This window comes from Colobus angolensis, unplaced genomic scaffold (genome assembly GCF_000951035.1).
Source record: "Colobus angolensis palliatus isolate OR3802 unplaced genomic scaffold, Cang.pa_1.0 Scaffold41, whole genome shotgun sequence".
Lineage (NCBI taxonomy): Eukaryota > Metazoa > Chordata > Mammalia > Primates > Cercopithecidae > Colobus > Colobus angolensis.
The window spans coordinates 9,411,568-9,432,958 of NW_012117488.1; positions in this window are offsets into that span (position 1 = coordinate 9,411,568).

Consider the following 21,391-nt stretch of genomic DNA (forward strand, 5'->3'; position numbering starts at 1 on the left):
GGGAGGGAGGGAGGGAGGGAGGGAGAGAGGGAGGGAGAGAGAAGGAAGGGGAACCATCTTGAGCTAGTGTTTTGTGATCAGTGATGTTTCCATAGTCTTAAATCTCTATTTCTCCTACCTCTGAAGTCATCCACCTTCCACCCAGGCCTGCTCCTTGTCAAAGCCTTACCACCAGTGACTTATTGAACTTCCCTTTCCCATAACTCTTAGCAGCCTGACCAAGTATAATGTATCTTTACTCCCAGAGGATTCTACAGAAGAAAGCATAATGATGTGTTCATTGGTGGGTTTTTAAAGGGACTAATAGTTTTTATACAGTTGTAATTAGTCATACCAGTAATAAACATGACTTTTTTGTTTCCTGAACCTATGACTACAGAGAATATTAATAAAACAAATGCTTCTTCTTCTTAAGCACCTACTGTGTGAGAGTAAGTTTTTAAAATGCTTATAATGACCATGTATTGTGCACTCTGATCCAGGCATTGTGTTAAATGCATTCTATACATAATCTTTTTCAATTTCACAACACCAGGAGATAGGAAATATAATCTTCTTTTTCCATATCAGAAAATTATGGCTTAAAAACTTTAATAGCCCAAGGTCAAACAGTTGCTGAGGGGATAGGGAAAGATTTCAAACTATATCTGTCTGATTCTAAAATCTATGTTATTAACCCTTAAACGCTATATCTCTTCCTTCAGACTTACTCGCATAACCTCAAGTTCAATGTATCTCTGACCAATTCGTTGCCCACGACTTAAATTGCTAACTGATTTGGTCCATTGTTACAGGTTATAATTTTTTAAAGATATTTCCCTGTATTATTATTGTAAGTTTATATTTTACTTGCCTAATGTAGTACAAAGAATGCAGAAATATAGTTTTTTTTTAAAAGGTTGACAGATTTAAAACCATATTCCTAAAAGTCAGGATTTTAGTCTTAAAATAATCTGAATGTAACAGGAAACTTTTATCTTCATCTCTGTTTCACCGGCAAGAAGTATCAAACTTTTTTCAATTTTGAATATTCATGTGAAACTTCAGCTAAGAAATATTGAGAAAGCGAGGAATCATAGATCGGTTAAAGCTCTTTATCTTTCAAATGAGAATATGGAATGCACATATGTGCACAGAAACATGGCTGCCTGCATATGAACATGCGTGCACACACATGCACACACAAACACAACTTTACACTCTGCTTTCTTTTCCCTTACTTGCTTTCTTTATCATAGATTCCTTCCTTCTTTCTTCTTTAATCCAGGAACAGCTTTCTAAATGACCTCCTCACAGTATAGCACTGCCAAGGTTAGCCAATTGATTGAAATACTCCCCATTAGCTCCACATAGCCAGCAGTCACAGACACTCTAAGTCACTTTTTCCTTCTCAAACATCTTTTACACAATCATTGTAAGCATTTTCCATAATGCTTCCTGTTAGGTAGAAATTGACCTCTTGAAACTGATCAGCAGAAGTAGTCAATCTTCAGAGTTGCAGTTAATTAACCATGCATCTTCTTTTGTTCAAATCATATTTTATTATCAAAATATGATAATATTTTAAAACTACAGGTAGATTTTTTCTGACACCCTTATTTCACAGATGAGGAAACTATGGCTCATTATGGCCCAAAAAGATAAAATTAGGGATGATCAAAATGGCACAGTGAAGATGGTGGAACAGAATCCAGACCACAGGCAGAACTAATATATTTAAAAGTCAACTTCTCCATACACTTTGTAGTGCCTGCGGCATTCACCTGCAAAGCTGAAGTGCCATCTTTACCATCAATACAAATGTCTACAACCTGACTCTGTGTACTGTATTAGTTCTTTTATCAGGCAACCACTGGCAGCTACTTGAGTGAATGCATTCTGTGTCTCGTTTTGCAAAATGATTTTATCCTTCCTTTATTATTCTATGATGGATATTCTTTCACATTCATATTACTTTGGCATGATACACTCATGCTGTTTTATGAAAAAAATCCATACTTTAGAATAGACTATTATACAATCTTGATATAACCAATGTCACCTCATATAATGAATGAGTTAATAAAATACATAAAATGGTTGCTTCTCTTCCCCACTTTCTTTATATCCTAGTTGAGGCCACTGCAAGTGCATGCAACACAATAATTATTATTATGTTCAATTGTCAAAATATATTGAAAGCTTAACAACTACTGATGAACAAATCTCAATGGGGTTTGAATTGAAAATTCCTTAGTTTCCCCCCAAAATTTCGCTAGACGTCTCATAAAATCCTGAGGGTTCCTTAGTCTCCACTGAGAGAAAAATTCTATAATTATATAGAATTTTCTTTCCATATTCTGACACATGTACTTTGGATCTTAGCCCAGGGTATAAGTTATTGACTGAAATTCTATTATTTCCCACCCTTCATTGTTAAAATTTGTGCTTCAATCAACAGTTCTAGTACTGCCTCTTGGTCTTTAACCTTTGAGAATAATCCTATTTTTTGATACTTAGACCAATATTTTTCTGGCTTTTATTCCAGCTTTTTATGGCCTATGTTTCAGATCTGGAACAAAATGTTTTCTTTCATCTTTTAATGTAGTCTTCCTTAAATCCTGTGAAAGATAATTTATGTTATTTTTCAGCAACCACTAATCCACATGCAAGTAGAAACATATTCTGAACTAGTTAGCCTATATGCAACAGGAATGGGAAATTATCTTCTGAAGAGTTGAATCTTGGCTGGTCCTAATTTAATTTTATTCCATTTTTGGATCCAATTTCAAGCAATAATATTGTTCTTTATGCCAAATGTTGTAAAAATGCAGCATCATAATATGTCCTTTATAGGAATATTATAAAATATAATAAACTGGACATGGCACCCTATCAAAGTCATCTATTTTCTCTTGTCCTTAGTATACCTAAGTCCTTCTCTTTAGCATTTCTTCTATGCTGCTTCTCATTCACTAACAAATATTTGTGGTCCTAAAGATATGCACACTACCTCACTCACACACACACACACACACACACACACATACAATTCTCTCAGACTCAACTTGAGTCTGTTCTCTGTAAAGATGAGTGCTCTGTAAAGATATTTGCTCCTGGAGAGCTCAGCCATTTGCTCAGGGGACTCAGTACATTCCCCTGATGACTAAATCTTGAGAGATCTTTTGAGGTCTGGCTTCAAATCCTGTTGAAGACTCTGCCTGAGAAGTTTCCCTGAAACACAGCCCTTCCATTCATTTAGAAATTGAGCCATCTAGATAAATTCACCACCCAGCACTACCTTTGGCATCTCCTAAAGAGAAGCATGGAAAATTATGGCCTATTCTACTCTATCCTCCACTTGAACGAAATGATGGGGTAGTAAGTCCTATCTTTGCCTAAACAAAAAAATTCTGACTCTTCTATTACTCTACATGATGTCTGTATCTTTTTCTAGAATTCCAAACAAGTCCTCTTTGCTTTAGATATTTTACTCAGCCTTGCTGACATTTCCATCTTCTTGTTCCTTTCCCATCCCTCTTTCTGTAAGTACTGTGTCCTTGAGGAATCTAGGTATGTTCTAAATCCAGTCCTATTCCTGCCTGCTTGAAGGTTTAAGGTTCTTGCTCAAGGTTCACACTGTCAGCCTTAAGAGTTCTCCATTTGCACAAGTAGTGGAAACTCCTTTTATATCATAGCTTGCGTTCCATCAACCAAAAGCTTAAAATGAAATTCTGTGCTCTGACCTGCTCCAATCTGAACTCATTTCTCTCTAGGGTTCCTATTGATCTGGGATTTCACTTCACAATTCTTCTGTACTGGATTTTCCTGCTTTTGAAATCTGATGACTTCCCTTTTTAAATTTTAGTCTATCACTGTGTATATACACCACATTTTCTTTATCCATGCATCTGTTGATGGACATGTAAGTTGATTCCATACCACGGCTATTGTGAAAAATGCTGCAATGAACATGAGAGTGCAGATATTTCTTTGACACACTGATTTTATCTCTTTTGGATACATATCCAGTAGGGGGATTGTTGGATCATATGGTAGTTCTATTTTTAATTTTTTGAGAAATCTCCATACTGTCTTCCATAATAGCTGTACTAATTTCCATTCACACCAACAGTATGCAATGATTCCCTTTTCTCCACATCTTCTATGACACGTCTTATCTTTTGTCTTTTTAATAATTAGCCATTCTAACTGGTGTGAGATGGTATCTCATTGTGGTTTTAATTTGTATTTTTCTGATGATTATTGATATTGACCCTGTTTTTATATACTTGGCCATTTGTATGTCTTCTTTTGATAAGTATATGTTCAGATCTTCTGCCCATTTTTTAAAGCAGTTTTTTTTTTATTGTTGAGTTATTTGAGTTCCTTATATGCTTTGGATATTAACCTCTTATCAGATGTGTGGTCTGCAAATATGTTCTCCCACTCAGTAGGTTGTCTCTTGACTCTGTTGATTATTTCCTTGACTGTGCAGAGCTTTTTAGTTTGATGTAATTCATTTGTCTATTTTTGCATTTGTTGCCTGTGCTATATTGCCTGTACCTAAAAAACCACTGCCTAGACCGAGATTGTAGAGCTTTTCCTCATGTTTTCTTCTAGTAGTTTTACAGTTTGATCTTATATTTAAGTCTTTAATCTATTTTGAGTTTATTTTCTTATGTGGTGAGTAATAGGAGTCTAGTTTTCTTCTTCTATGTGTGGATATCCAGTTGTCCCAACACCATTTATTAAAGAGACTGTTCTTTCCTCATTGTGTGTTCTTAACGTCTTTGTCAAAAATCAAATAACTGTAAATTCATGGACTTATTTCTGGTCTCCTTATTCTGCTTCATTGGTCTATGTGTCTGCTTTTATGCCAGTACCATGCTTTTTGGTTATGATCGCTTCATAGTATATTTTGAAGCCAAACTAGTGTGATGTCTCCAGCTTTGTTATTTTTGCTCATGATTTCCCTGGCTATTTGAGGTCTTTTGTACACCTGGTAGGAAGTGTTTGGATGATGAAGGTGGATCCCTCATGAATGGCTTGGGCCATCCCATTGCTCGTAAGTGCTCTTGCTCTGAGTTCACATGAGATCTGGCCACATGATGTGACATGTCTGCTCTCACTTCACCTTCTGCTATGAATGTAAGCTTACTGGGGCCTCCCTAGACCAAGCAGATGCCAGTACCATGCTTCTTGTAAAGCCTGCAGAGCCATGACCCAATTAAACCTCTTTTCTTTATATATTACCCAGACTCAGTTATTTCTTCATATCAGTGAAGGAACAGCCTAACACATGCATCATTGGATGTCTGCAAACCCTAAACATGTTAGACATCAAATATGCGAGTCAAACATGATGAATTCCCAAGTTGGCTAATGAAACTAATAATCATATATGCTAATGAGATGGAATAGTTGCCTTGACCCTTTCCTGGGTGGGAACTGGAGTGCACCTACTCTGGGCTGAGCCAGCCACTTCAGTACCATCAAGGACAAACTTCACTCACTCAAGCCCACTGGGCTCAACCCCTCATGGGAGGGAGCATGCAGGCAAGCAGGCGCCAGAGCCAGGAAGAGAGCTTTAGGGCTTCAGCTCCAGCATATAGGGGTGTGTTGCAATTAATGCTCTTTTAGCTTTGCCACCCGCACATGGCTTAAGCGTTAAACAGTACAGTGAAGAGTCAGTGTGACAGCCTTTTTGGGTTCCCACACACAGTGCATCCCAAATTCTTGTCCAGTATCTGGGAAGAATCAGGTCACATGAATGGTTTGAAAGGTGATGAATGTGGAGGATTTCATTAAGCAGTAGAAGTGGCTGTCAGCAAAAGGGGAGTTGGAAAGAGGATGGAGCAGGAAGAAGATGATTTCTCCCTGAAGCCCAGCTGTCTGCAGGAAGGCTCATCTCCGAGGTCGTGCTGTCTGAAGTTAAGCTGCATCTCTCTGTAGTCTCTGGTGCTCAGTTGCTTCTTCTCCTCTCCATGTTCAGCTGCTTGTCTCTTTGTCAGCTGAGGTCTGGAATTTATATTGGCACAGGACAGGGGGGCAGGGCAGGCCAAAAAGGCAACATTTGGGCAGGAAAACAGGGATAACTGTTCTCATTTGGGGCCACAGTTTCCAGGCTGGAGGGTGGGGGCTTTGCCAGAAAACTGCCCTCTTCTACTCTGTATTCCCCTGCCTCCTGTCCGTATCATTAAGAAGATAAAAAAAAAAAAAAAAAAGATACCAGACAAAGGGATTAAGCACACAAGGAAATAGATATTTTACTTTGGTTCATTAATATCTCATGCCACTACTCATGATATCAAATTATGACTGGGTTGTCAGATATGGTAAGGTGTTCTTTAAGCTCCCAGACTATGAACTCAGATGTTCCTGAGCTCACTTCCCAGCCCTGCCACTAACCATCTGTGTGACACAATTGAGTTATTTAACCTATCTAGAGAGCAATCCAGTCCAATAACTTCATCTGCAAAATCTCGGTAATAATACCAACTTGAAGCTGATTTTGAGGATTCTCTGAGAAATATGCATAAATAACAATATGCAAAGCAAAAAGATTGATGCAACATAAGCACTCAGTATTTACAGACATTTACATCATAAACATGACATGATCATTTTCTCTTGATTTTGGGGAGTTGCCAAAAATTATTGTAAGTATTAGTGGAAAAAAATTGAGCCATCAAAGATAGGATTTATAGGAAAGAATATTACATTCTGACTCTGACCTAGGGTCTTAATGGTAGTGCTACTATCATTTTAAATTTTTTAAATATTGCATAGTAATCATGAAAATATTGGGCAGAATTCCAATATGTTTGATTTAAAGACTATGAACTTCTAGAAAAACATAGCAGCTTTTATAGGAGTTAAGACTACAAATCTCATCACTTGTTAAAATTAAACATCTCATTCCTCCCTCTAACCTCACTCCAGCATTGGTAAAGAGGCACAAATTGCAACTTCATAATATTTTTAATTTCAGAGATAAATGTTAATGATTACACCACCATCTCAATTAGGTTATTCATTGTTCAATTGATAGCCTATATTCTATTTTTAAAGTGTAAAATTTTTAATCGGGAAGGACTTGTGATGTTCTGGATATATATTTTTGTGTTCTGTAGGTTTCATATTAGTAACTATGTAACTTAAATGTCAGTTTTCAAAAATTTAAGTAGTTTAGATAATATTTTTCAGGCTTCTTCAGGACTGAAAAAGTGGTTATCTTAATGTGTGTAAAAATACCCTGGCATCTTTGCTCAAAATATATGTTCTGGGGCCTCACATCAGACATTTGATTTAATATGTCTGTAATGAGGCCCAGGAAGCTGCACTTAATAGATGTCCTAGGTGATGCTCATGCAGATAGGTCTCAAAGCTCACTTGGAAAAATATTGGACTAAAGGAACAATTGATAATATTTGCTTCCATTTTATGTAAAATTCTCAATAGAATTACAAAATTGAGTGTAGATCTCTTAAAATCCCACATCTTCTCTCCATACACATCTTTTACAGCTGAGAAAATTATGCCCCTAAGCACACATACAAATATGCCTTTTTATTTTTTCCCATTTTAATAGCAAGTTTGCTGAATTTTATCTCTAGTATCCTATAAAATGTATTTTAAGAAAATACAATACATTCAAAACACTGAAGCTACAGATTAGATAAATCAAGGGGTTTTTTTGGTTTGGTTTGTTTTTTTACATTAAAAGAGTATTTTTCAAAAGGATATACTTTGGAGTTCTTTGACTAGAGGGTTCTCAGACATTTAAGTGTGTATTCACGTAACACTACTTGCCGTAGAGTCTGTTGGAACAGACATAATTCAAGGTAGAGTGGCAAGAACGCAACTAATTAAATATCTGTCAGAAATAAAAATAAGGCAGCTCTGAAAATACAGTGCAAATTCAATGTAAATATATTCATTAATTTTTAGCTAGTATTTAATAAGTACCCACAACATGCCAAGATATGATGTTTCAATTTATTTTAAAAATACATCTATTGTGGGCCGGGCATGGTGGCTCACACCTGTAATCCCTGCACTTTGGGAGGCCGAGGAGGGGGGGTGGATGACCTGAGGTCCAGAGTTCAAGACTAGCCTGGCCAACATGGTGAAAACCCGTCTCTACTAAAAATACAAAAATTAGCCAGGCATGGTGTCCTATGCCTGTAATCCCAGCTACTCGAGAGGTTGAGGCAGGAGAATCTCCTGAACCCAGTAGGTGGAGGTTGTAGTGAGCCAAGATTGTGCCATTGCACTCCAGTCTGAATGACAAGAGTGAAACTCCATATCGAAAAAAAAAAATCTATTGTATAAAGCAAAATATACCCACATAGAATGGCATAGTGACATTTACAGTCTCTCTGGCATGTATTTAAATGTATGTCTGTGCAGAGAAAAGGAACCCTTATACACTGTTGTTGGAAATGTAAATTAGTACAGCCACTATGGAAATCTCTACAGAGGTTCTTCAAAAAACTAAAAATAGAATTACCATATTGCAGTAAACTCACTTCTGGGTATTTACCCAAAAAATGTACAGTCAGTGTATTGAAGAGATATCTGTACTCCCATGTTCATTGCAGCACTGTTCAAATAACAAAGTTATGGAATCAATTTCAGTGTTCATCAACAGAAGAATGGATTGAATGGATGAAGAAAATGTAGTATATACACACAATGGAATACTAGTCAACCTTAAAGGATAAAGAAATGTTGTCATTTGTGAGAACCCAGGTGAAATTGCAGAACATTACGCTAAGTAAAATAAACCAGGCACAGGAAGACAAATGCCACATGTTCTCACTTACATGTGGAATCTAAAAACTGAATTCAAAGAAGCAGAGATTAGATGATGGTTACCAAAGTCTGGGGGTGGAGGAACTGGGGAGATGACAGTTAAAGAGTACCAAGGCTCAGTTAAACAAGATGAGTAAGTTGGGATTTTTTTAAAGATATATCACATAGTATAGTGAATATAGTTGGTAATTGTGCATTGTACATTTTAAAATTACTAAGAGGCTGGGCATGGTGGCTCAAGCCTATAATCCCAATACTGGGAGGCCAAGGCAGGCAAGATCACTTGAGCCCAGGAGCCTGGATAACATAGCGAAACCTTATCTCTACAAAAAAAATACAAAAAAAAGTTAGCCAGGCATAGTGGCATGTGCCTGTAGTCTCAGCAGCTCAGGAGGCTGAAGTGGGAGGATCACCTGACCCCAGGAACTCAAGGCTGCACTGAGCCATGATGATGCCACTGCACTCCAGCCTGGGTGAATGGGTGAGACTCTGTCTCAAAACACATAAGATAAAATCTCTAAGAGAGTACATTTCAAATGTCCTCACCAGAAAAAATAAGTATTTGAGGTGATGGATATGTTAATTCGTTGATTTAATTATTCTGCCTTGTATTCATAAATCATAACATAACTTTGTAACCCATAAATAAATGCCACTTTAATTTTTTATGTGAAAAAAATTAATATAATAAATGCACGTATGTCTGATCTCCAAGAGTAAATCTTTGAACACAAAAAGCAGTAGTGCTGAATTAAAATAACCACCAAAAATCATCATTGAAACCTTCACAAAGTCTGCCCCACACTTTTTTCTAACCTTTCACATTCTTATTTTTAACTTTTAAAACATGTAGCACATAACACTTGTTTTGAATCTGACTATATGCCTTTTAATAAGCTTATGTAAAGAGATCAAGAATTTTTGAAATCATATATTTTTAGTGGCTATAGGGACAGAGTATTATTGTACATATGACTTTGGGCAAGTCATATTACTTCTCTGAGCTGTCATTTCTTCATGTGTTTCATGTGTTAAGCATGAATAAGAATATTTTATTGCAAGATTAGTGTGTAAGGATTCACTAAGGTAATGTATGTAAAAGAGCAAATAGAGACTCTGGCAAGAATAAGTGATCAATAAATTGAAGTTGAGTGATGAGCTAATGAGGATGATGCAGCCGTATCTCTAATTGTTTCATATGCTTATATTTTACCTCTTCTTCTAGATTGTAAATTATTTGAGAGCAGGCATGATGTCACTTTTTTAATGCCAACAATCTAGTACAGTGTTAGGCAAATAATATCTGCTATATAGATATGCATTTAGTTGAATCAGAAATAACTATATCCACTGACAGAAGTGTATTTTTTTCTTACTAAAAGTATAAGCAATATCTTACCTAAAACACGACTCAAAATGTCTCAAGCACTGGAATAAGTGTCTTCTGAAGAAAGCAATATAAGAGTGATGATGATAATAATAACAGCAAATTGCATTTTTGTGCTTTCTATGTGCCAAATGCTGTTAAAAGCACTTTACATGCATTAACTGATGTAGTCCTTTCGACAAACCATACAAGGAAGGTACCACTGTTATTCTTGCTTAATGAATAAGGGAACTGAGAGGGAGAGAGGTTAAGTGATTTCCCAAGGTCACACAGCTGGTATGTGACAGAGGCAGGATTTGAAACCAAAAGCATCAGCTGCAAAGTCCATGCACTTCACTGCTCTTCTGTACTGTAGCTATGGCAGATTAAGGGGGAAAAAGAGAAATATCTTTTTCTCCGAGGTACAGAAAAAGAACAGATTAAATCTAATGAAATGGGTCATGGACCTTTATGCTCCCCTGCTATTTTTTTTTTTTTTTTAATCTCAGCATAGTGAAATCATTGTGAAAGGATTCTCTTCCTCCCTGAGGAACAAATTTGTGCAGAAAAGTACTTTAATTAATACTCACCATGCAGTTCAGGCAAAAAGACAAATATATATTAGTATGGAAGAAACCACACTGTTGCATTTTAAACCACTGGAACTTTAGAGATGCCAAATTGAACCCCAAGCTCCAAACTTAGTGGGCTCTGAGTTCCCTTGCCTCTAGCAACATAGGTGTTGTATTCTGCCATAGAATTGGGTGGCAAGGGTTCTTAGTTTGTTATTGATTGTTGTTTTATTTTTATCTCCCTGCAGGTTTTATAGACACAGGACCAGAATTTTTCTCAAATATCAATCTTTTGCTTCCAATTCCATGGAATCTTCAAATGATTTGCTAAGGGAGTGTCAACTATCTACTTAATGGTGATCTTTATACTGGTTTTAGCAGGGATCAGCAAACTCTTTCTATAAACTGTCTGATATTAATAGTAAATATTTTAGGCTTTGCAGGCTGCCTCTGCCACAACTAGTCAACTTGCTGCCTTTACAGTGTGAAAACAGCCTTAGACAATAAAAAAGTTAAAGGGTGTGACTGTGTGTCAATAAAACTTTATTTGCAAACAGGCAGTGGGTCAAATTTGGTCCCTAAACTGTGGTTTGCTGATGCTTGCTTTATAATAATGCCTACAATTTTGCAGACCAAATCATTCTTGAATCTTTGCATTTTGCCTGCTACTTTATCCCAACATAAATTATCTTATTTAATTATCCCAGCAGTCCTTACATATGCAAAAAAGGCTCAGGCAGGTTAAGTGGACAAAGGTTAAACGTAGTTAGTTAAGGAGAAATTACAAAGCAAAGAAATAAACCCAAGTTATTTGTTTACATACTCCTTGCTTTCTCCTCTGAATCTTACTCTGCCTGATATATAAAAGGTGGGAGGTCTGCTTCAGCCCAATAGTTCAAGGCTGCAGTGAGCTAAGATTGCGCCACTGCACTCAATCCCAGGTAACAGAATGAGACCCTGTCTTAAAATAAATACATAAGAAAGAAAAGGAAGGCTGGAGAATAAATGCATGCCAATCTGAGACCTCAAGACCATAAGGCCATAATTAATAGCTAGTTTGGGTTCAAAACCCTTTTTTTTTAAATCAGTTTTATACTTAATCTGTGTCTGCCATTATGATATTAAATTCAAACTAGTGCATTTACATGACAATTTTCTTATGAAATTCTGACTTCTTAAACTGAAAGTTTATATATTATCAACCTCAAGACTATGATATTTGTTTTACTTTCTTTTAGTAAATTACATTTACTCATATATTTGGTAAATGATGTTTAATTTACTCATACACTTAACTGATTTCACTGACGTTTTTTAAATGAACTGAACCTGGAATTAAGAAAAAATTTTTTTATCCTTGTATAATTGTACAAATAAAATAGTAATTATAATGTAAATCTTTTTAAAACAATACAGAATCTTACCATTTTCTTTTAGTTTCTCTACCGATATTTCTATTCCAGTACACACTGCTGATCTCTATTGAGAATACCCAGGATTGGCACCTCTGAAGGGCATCTGCCTTTAAAATCTAGACTAGCAAACATTTTTCAAAGAAATGGTGGGCAGGACGCAACAATATCCTGGAAACTTCACCTAGATGCTGAGGAAAGGTTAATTTGTTCCCAGGAAGTAGGGTTTAGTTTTGTTTTGATGTTTTCTAATCTAAAAACTTTGTAAAAATAAGGTTTTCAGTTTTAGATTCAATAGTAATTAGAAATCATTCCTTGAGTTTTCTAAGTTGGAGCACCATGCAACACTTTCAGAATAATGAATTAATTGTGCTTTCATTATTCCTCAAAAAAAACTATTATAAGGTGTTCTATCAATGTAATAAAAAAATGAATACCCATTATAGGTTATTAAGCAGAAAGATAGAATGAAAGAGTTGCTTTTAATTCATGCAGTAGAGATATGCAGGGTGGTCATTATTCGACAGGATTGAAATGGTATAACACTAGTGTCAGAGCTTGGTCATTTGGAACCCAAATTAACATAGAAACAATAGTGATGGAGAGGAGGCAGATATTGTTCTTATGTGAGCAGAAATTCTATATCCCAGGATGTAACCGATTAAATGCCTTTAGACTTAAAGAGCCTTAAACTGAATTTCTAATGATGACTGCACTTCAGAAGATAAGTCTTATTCAATAAGATTTTTTTTTAACTTCAAGTGTATTAGTGAGGTGTCTCCATACAACAGGACCAATAGGATGTTTGAGTACGTGTGCATTTAGATAGATGATAGATGGACACATACTTTATTAATATAAAAACATAAAATTTAGTATAAGGAATTGGTTTGTACGATTATAGAGGCTAAGGAGTCCAAAAATCTGCACTTGCAGTGGGCTGCAAAATGGAGACCCAGGAGAGCTAATGGTACATATAAAGTCCAAAGGCAATGTGCTGTGTGCTGAAGAATTCTTTCTCATTTCAAGAGGCCTGTCTTTTGTTCTCTTCAGGCCTTCAACTGATTAGATGAGGTTCACAAACATTATGGAGGGTGATGTGCTTACTCAAAGTTCACTGATTTAAATGTTAATGTCATGGAAACTACCTTCCAAGTTAACACATAAAATGTATACAACAAGGATGCCAAATAATTAGTTGTAGATCCCAGCTGAAACTTACTAGTTACATGACCTTAAGAAAGGCAGGTGGTTTCTCTAAAACTCAATTCCTTATGAGTGCCTACTTCAGAGAATGGCCGTGAAGATTAAACGAAAAAATAAGTATAATATGCTCAAAATAGGCCCTTGCTACAAATAAGACTCATTAAATATTATTTAAAATTACCATTACTAGAATTATTGAAAGACTCCTGCTTACCAGAAGTAGTCACATTATCCAGTTAAGTAAATAAAGTGTATTCAGTACTGGGATTGACTGATCAATATTATATTTAGATACATTGTTCCTGCCATTACAGAGAGGAGGGAACATGGAATAAAGAGGGTGGAATAGTAATACATTTTTCTGGATAAATGTCATATTGATTTGCACATCAAGACACGGTATAACTCACATGGAGAACTGCACTCACCTAAATTAGGTCACCCTAATGGAGTTGGAGGAGGTCAAGAGGAGAGCAGGCAGAAGCTTACTGTATGAGAATAGTATTTAGACTTCTGTCTAGCAAAGTCTTGGTGAAAACTATGATCAAATTTTTAAAAACCAAGAAAACTGTAGGTGAGGTGAACTGGGACTTCTCCAACAAATGCAAAAGTTTGTGTGTCTAGTCCTAGAAGCTGTAAAAGGATTATTTAAGGACAATTCACTATACATACTCCATATCCAATAAGTCAGCAAATCTCCTTGGCCCATTACCTTTAAAATAGTCTCATAATCCTACCACTTTTCACCACCTCCACTGCTAACATTCGAATCTGAGCCAGTATTCTCTCTTGCCTGCATTATTTCAGTAGCAATCGATAGATAGATAGATACATACATACATACATACATACATAGAGATAGATACATACATACATACATAGAGATACATACATACATACATACATACATAGAGATACATACATACATACATACATATAGATAGATACATACATACATAGAGATAGATACATACAGACAGACAGACAGATACATAGATAGATAGATAGATAGATAGATAGATAGATAGATAGATAGATAGATAGATAGAAACACATCTACTTTATCACCATAAAAATATGAGATTTTATATACGGAATTGGTTTGTACAGTTATAGAAGCTAGGGAGTCCAAAATCTGCACTTGCAGTGGACTGGCAAGTGGAAACCCAGGAGAGCCAATGGTACAGATAAAGTCCAAAGGCAATGTAATACATTAATTGGCTGTTCTACTTCCAGTCTTGCCTCTCTATGAAGTTTTCCCAACACAGCCAGCAAATTGTTTCAAATAAGTCATTTCTTTCCTTAAAACCTTCCAGTGATTTCCTATCTTACTCAGAGAGGAAAAGCCAAAGTCCTTAAAATGGCCAGCAAGATGCTACACAATCAGGCCCCCAGTTATCTCTGCCATAATCTACTGCCACTCTCCTACCGTCTCCACAGCACAGCAGCCTCCTTGCTGTTCCTTGAAGTACCAGGCCAGCCCAGGCCTTTGCACCCTGTCTTCACTGGACCTGGAACCTTCTTCTCCTACATGACTTACTCCTCACTTTCCTTTGGGCTTTATTCAAATGCCACCTTTTTTTGTTATTTTATTTAATTATTGAGATGGAGTCTTGCTCTGTTGCCCAGGCTGGAGTCCAGTGGCGTGATCTCGGCTCACTGCAACCTCCAACTCTTGGGTTTGAGTGATTCTCCTGCCTCAGCCTCCCGAGTAGCTTGAACTACAGGCACATGCCACTACGCCCAGCTAATTTTTTCTTTTTTTAGTAGAGATAGGGTTTCACCATGTTGGCCAGATTGGTCTCAAACTCCTGACCTCAAGCGATCCACCACCCTCAGTCTCCCAAAGTACTGGGATTACAGTCGTGAGCCACCACGCCCAGCCATCAAATTCCACCTTTGATAAGGCTGTCTCTGGCCACCCAATCTGAGACTGAAATCCTCCTCTCCACACACCCCAAATACTTCCTTTCCTGTTTTACTTTCCCCATGGCTCACTTATTGCCATTTATTTTAATATTTTTGCCATGATGATCTTTTCTTTGGAATATGAGTCTAAGGAGGGAGCAGATATTTATCTCCTGTTCTGTGCCATTCTCCTCCCTGCTGCATCCTCAGTGCCTGGAGCAATGTACTTGGCGCAGAGTAGATACTCAGTAAATATTTGTTAAATAAATTAATGATTATCTTCTAGTAAAAGTACTGAGCTCTGAAAGCAAAACATGTATAAAAAAGACAAAAGTGCTCATGAATTCCTGATAACTAATCCTCAAAGAATTCTATATCCATGTTGCTTCAAGGTTCATACCATGCAAAGCCACCATGGCCTTCGAGGAAATACTTTGTGCCACTCTAAGATGCAAAATACAAAGCTGAATGGGCCACTTTGTCATTTCAGTACAGCAAGTGCTGTGTTCTGCTGTGACACCCACTGTGACTAGCATTACTCGTCAACGCAGCTACTGCCCCACTGGTAGCTAAATTTTCAAAGGTGGCATTTAAAATTATAGGTTCTTTTTATCTATTCTCCTCCCTTGCCAAAAAATTATCAAGGGATAAGCGCTCGATGGTACGAAAACCATCACCATGGTAAATGTTCAAGTGACAAGGAAGAATGTCACAAGGTTTCAGGTTTCCTGCATCATGCCTATTTTTTGCATAGGGAACAAAAAAGATTTCATAATCTAAATCCATTCCTTTTCAGATGCCTGCTGCCTGTGTAAATACTGCTTAGATAAATGACTCCTTGTCCAATGTATTTGTTTCCCCCACAGTTGTTAAGAGTCCTCAGAGCAGTTGCTGCCTCAGTCAGTACCAGGGGCTCTCGCTCCACTTACCAGAGTCCTCATACCCAATTTTTGTCTCCTATCCAGATGGCCTTCATTACAGGGAGAAATGCCACCAACAGGTGCTTCTTGTGCCTGGAAATGCCATCCTGAAATTCAAGGAAGAGATAATCTTCTGTGTGCCTTAGTGGTGTGTGTGGATTTAATTGTATGTGTGGTTTGAGAAGCCTACAGTCTGCTCAAATATTTCTTGACATTCATACCAGCTCCTCACTCTTAGAAAAATGTATCCAAATAGCAGAAAATTGCAACCTCATCATCTTAATTTTACTCCTGCAGATCTAGATGCCATTTGAAGAGAGAAAAAAGTCCTTCGTAAATCCATACAAACCAGGTATCCCAACAATAGAACTGAAATGGAAAAAAAAAAAACGATGTTACTATAGAAGCTCTTGAATATTCTCTAACCAAGTACATTCCTTCACTGACGTTTTCTAAATTAGCCAGCAAAACCTTTCCCTTTGAAAACTCTGTAATAGCTGCCTCCTCTTTCTGAAGTTAGGTTTTCCGTTAGTTCCACAGGCTGGGATTAGTTGGTCACACTCTAAATCCGACTCCTAGTTCTGTCACTGAAGAATTCTGCTTCACCACGTGCAAAACAACCGTTTCGCTGTGGAAAAAAACAAACCGACACTCAGCTCATTGATCTTAGGAAAAATTACTGAGGATGGTGGGGGAATTTGCTCCTGACAAGAATGACTTTAAAGCCTCAAATGATGCAAAATCCTTTCTGTAGCACACATTAGCGATAATCAGGGTGCGTTGCTACGGTTCAGTAGAAGTCGGTACTGAACTTCACAGAACTCTTTCAACCTTTCCTCTCTCACTGTGTAAATGTGAAAGTAACAATAAATCTTGTTGACAATTACTTCCATGTCTATTGGCAGGAAGTCAGCAGCCGTTTGAAGCGTATTGTGAGCAAGATGTGCAGAGGAACCAACACCCATTAACTATCTCCCTAGTTTCTCCTGTGACTTATAGAACATGTTATTTTTCCCCAGTGAGCAACCCTTCCAAATGGTGAATTAGTAATACTAGCACCAAATACCACTAATTTGTCAGCTAAGCTGTGTTTTTCTATAGCGCTTGCAGTGGGGGCCAATAACCCCTTTGCAACACAGCCGAGCAAGGATGAAAATCTGAAGATGGTTTATTTATATAATTTTGCCAGGCTTTATGAAAACACATTAAGACAGTCACAGAGGTGACTTAGTTATGGTTCAAAACATTCACCCAGACTGCAAATAGAATCCTGATATTTCAACCTAAAGCCTCCAATAAAGGTGGCATTCTGGTAGCACCACAGCTATTTTTGAATTTCACAAATTATATTAAGTTTTAATTCATTCAGTCATTTCTATGTATGAAAATCCCATGCTCATTAAAATTGACAAATAAGTTGTTCATCTCTTTCAGACTCTCTCAGGGTTTTATGAAGAAGTAGGGGCCGAGAGCCAACTGGAGAAGGGAAGGAGGAAGATGTCTAGAAAGCCTCACAACTGTTTCCATCTGACACCGGTGCCCAGCACAGGAGGCCAAGGCAGGATGCCTGCTCCCAGCTGTGGTGTCAGCTGCTGTGCAGAAGCAGTGGAATGTCTAGTTGCTTGCTTGTTTCTAAGAGCACAGATGCTACCAAAGTTTCAAGTTCAGAAAGGGGTTTGGCATTAATGTTGAGGCTTGAGTGGTTCATCAGAAACTGTGCGCCTTGAACTTCATTTAATCAAAAGACCTCCACCCTAGGAAATAACTCTCCCCCACAGAGCTTGAAAGCCAGAAAGTACACAACTTCCAGTGGCCCACACACTTACCAGCTAAAAGAGCCAACCCCCAGGAGAACATATTAGGGGGATGGAAGAGGATTCAGAGTGTGGACTGTCCAGGGACTCCATGTGTTGAAGAAACTTTTTTAGTTTCTTTCTTATTTTTCTCATGCTCCTTCCCAAATGGTTTTCCAGGGACAAGATAATGTGTGGGGAAAGTTCATTACCAATTATTGTCCAAACCAGAACACTTTTGAGAGTGCTAGTGGGTGCTTATTAAGAATACACCAGAACAATGGGTATAACCCACTACTACCCAGGGCGAACTAGAGCACATAGTCTCCCTACCCAAATGAATGCCTAGGACTTTGGTGACAGAAAAAATGCTTGTGGGTAGTGGGAGATGGTAAGGGGGCAGAACTTTTTGCTCTTTGGCAGAGGACTGAGAATAAGAATAGAGTGGCTCAATCTTCTTCAACCACAAGCACTTATTCTCATCTAGAGTTTAACACATTACTGAGCTTGGGATTAGAATGCAATCCATACCTACTTGTTCAGTTCAAATGTTTGCTCACCTTAAAACCCTGACATAATCATTACTGTATCTGTTATTTGGGCTTTCCAAGTCTGTTTCTTGGCTGTGGAGCACATCTAATGCGTAGCTTTGAGAAAAGATTTGTAATCTGCTGATTTGAGAAGTAGGAATAAAAGAGGATGAAGTAAATGCAGGCTTTTGAGTCTTCACACTTCCTTACTTTCTGAGTGAGTTTAGCAAGTGACTCAGGCTCTGTGAAGATTTTTTTGTTTTTGTTCTTTATTTTGCTTTTTGTTGTTGTTTGTTTTTGTTTGTTTTTTCAGGCAGAGTCTCACCCTGTCTCCCGGGTTGGAGTGCAGTGGTGCAATCTCTGCTCACTGCAACCTTCTCCACCCAGATTCAAGCGATTCTCCTGCCTCAGCCTCCGGAGTAGTTGGGATTACAGGCGCTCGCCACCACGCTCGGCTAATTTTTTATAACTTTAGTAGAGACGAGGTTTCACCATGATGGCCAGGCTGGTCTCAAACTCCTGACCTCATGATCCACCTGCCTCAGTCTCCCAAAGGGCTGGGATTACAGGCGTGAGCCACCGGACCTGGCTACTTCTGTGAGTTTTAATTGCCACTTCTGTAAAGTGGTAATAATAGAACAATCTCACAGAGTTCTTAGAAGAATTAAACAAGACAAATCTGTGTATGTAATTGTTTAGCACAGGAGTTGGCACTTAGAAATCAGCTGGTAGTGAATGATGGCTACTAATAATATTATTCTCATTATTAGTAGAAAGACAACTGGCTTGAGGTCTGTGCTCCATAGCTCTGGATTTCTGTTGTTAGGGGTCTTTTGTTATCCTGTAGTTCATTGTACAGATACTGCAGTTTCAAGGGAGAAGATAGTAGTCTACAAGTAACAAAGGGCTGCCTTGTTAAAGAATTCCTTGTACTTTGCATGCTTTCACTATTTTATAACAGATTAATCAACCATAAGGACAGTTTCTCAAAACTTACCTGAAGACTTAAATCTATAAAGCAGCTTTCCCTGGATATTTAAGTTTCAAAATGAATGCAGATATTTGTATGGCTCCCTTCTAGCATTTTTACATGTATAATATTTCTTTGTGTAATTCTTGAGAAATTGCCCTAAGAGAGTTTTAGATGACCCATTAGGGTGGATGTAGAGAGAGGATGGGGAAAGGCCCCTGTAGGGGTTCTCCACTCAAAAAGGGAGGGAGAGCAAGCTAACCATGAAAAATGTAATATAATTTTGAATCGTATGAGGTTTCAACTGGCCTCTTGGTTCTTTCCCAGATGCTAGAAAGCCAGAGAACCAATAGATCTTCTTTCAGCTGACAGTTCTTCACACCTTGTAATGCCCTCAGCAAAACTGTTTATAAGTAGTGACAACATCTACAGACAGTTTGTTCATTGTTCTCCCACCTTCTCTTAGAAAAGTGATATGTCTAAACATAAACTTGAAATAGTAGCTCTTTCTTGTATGAGTCAAGCCCCAGTGATGGCAACTCAAAGAGCAAGGGAAAGTGTGTTAAGGCTGTAGAACAACGATTCCCAGACCTGAGGATGGCTCACTATTACACAAGGATAAGCAACCTACTCCTCTTTTTTCACATTTCATCAGTAAAATGCATACAATAATATCTGCTTATATGTTTTCTGTTAAGTAATCTTCTTTAAGAGGTAAAGATAAAAACTTGTAGGACAAATGCATCAAAAACAATAGCAGCAAGATAGTCATTTGTCCCTCCAGTCTCAAATCAAACATTTAATTTTCCAGCATCTTATGATCCTGGGCAACTTTGAAAGTGAGTTTTTCAAGGAAAGGTAAGAGTACCATAGAACCCCCAAGGCGCAGAAAGATGGAAGCCTCTCACATTGAAGTCTGAAGCTGAGCTTATGTGGAGAAGCAGTTCATACATTTGTCTGTCAAATCCACGGCAGAATAAACCATGAACTCTGAAAGGCATCTCAACACACACAGACCTAAGACTGGGCTAGTTTGACAGGACTTTGTGATGGAAAGTGGGGTTCTAGTGGTTCATTCTCACACTCCTATGAAGAACTACCTGAGACTGGGTAATTTATAAAGAAAAGAGGTTTAATTGACTCACAATTTCACAGGCTGGGGAGGCCTCAGGAAACTTACAGTCGTGGTGGAAGAAGCAGCTGGCATGTCTTACCATGGCAAAGCAGGAGAGAGACAGAGAGAGTGAGGGGAAGTGCCATACTTTTAAATGATCAGATCTCGTGAGAACTCACTTACTACTACAAGAATAGCATGCAGAAATCCCGCCCTCATGATCCAGTCACCTCCCACTAGGTCCCTCCCCTGACACATGGGGATTACAATTCGACATGAGATGTGGGTGGGGACACAGAGCCAAACCATATCCGGGGCGGTGTTTAATAGGATCCTAGGTCTAGCATCAGCCCTGGTAATGGGCTACATATACAACAGATAATATTCATTCAATGCTCTGGGCTAATTAGACGTAATATTTATGTGTATGGACATTAAGCAGTATTCAAATTCTACCATTGTCTTTGTCTTCAAGTAATTCTTAACAAAAATAATTTGTAACTTGAGAATAATTTTTGACAACTTTTCTAAACATGAGAGGTATCACATTTTACCAAAAATATTAACTAACTTATTAACTATTTTATTCACACCACTAGCATATTTTTTTGGCCAGTCACTAAGCTAGATGATTCAGAGGCAACTTTATTTTTATTTATTTATTTTTTATTTATTTTTTCTTGAGATGGAATCTCGCTCTGTTGCCCAGGCTGGAGTGCAATGGCAGCATCTTGGTTCACTGCAACCTCTGTCTCCCAGGTTAAAGAGATTTTCCTGCCTCAGCCTACTGAGTAGCTGGGA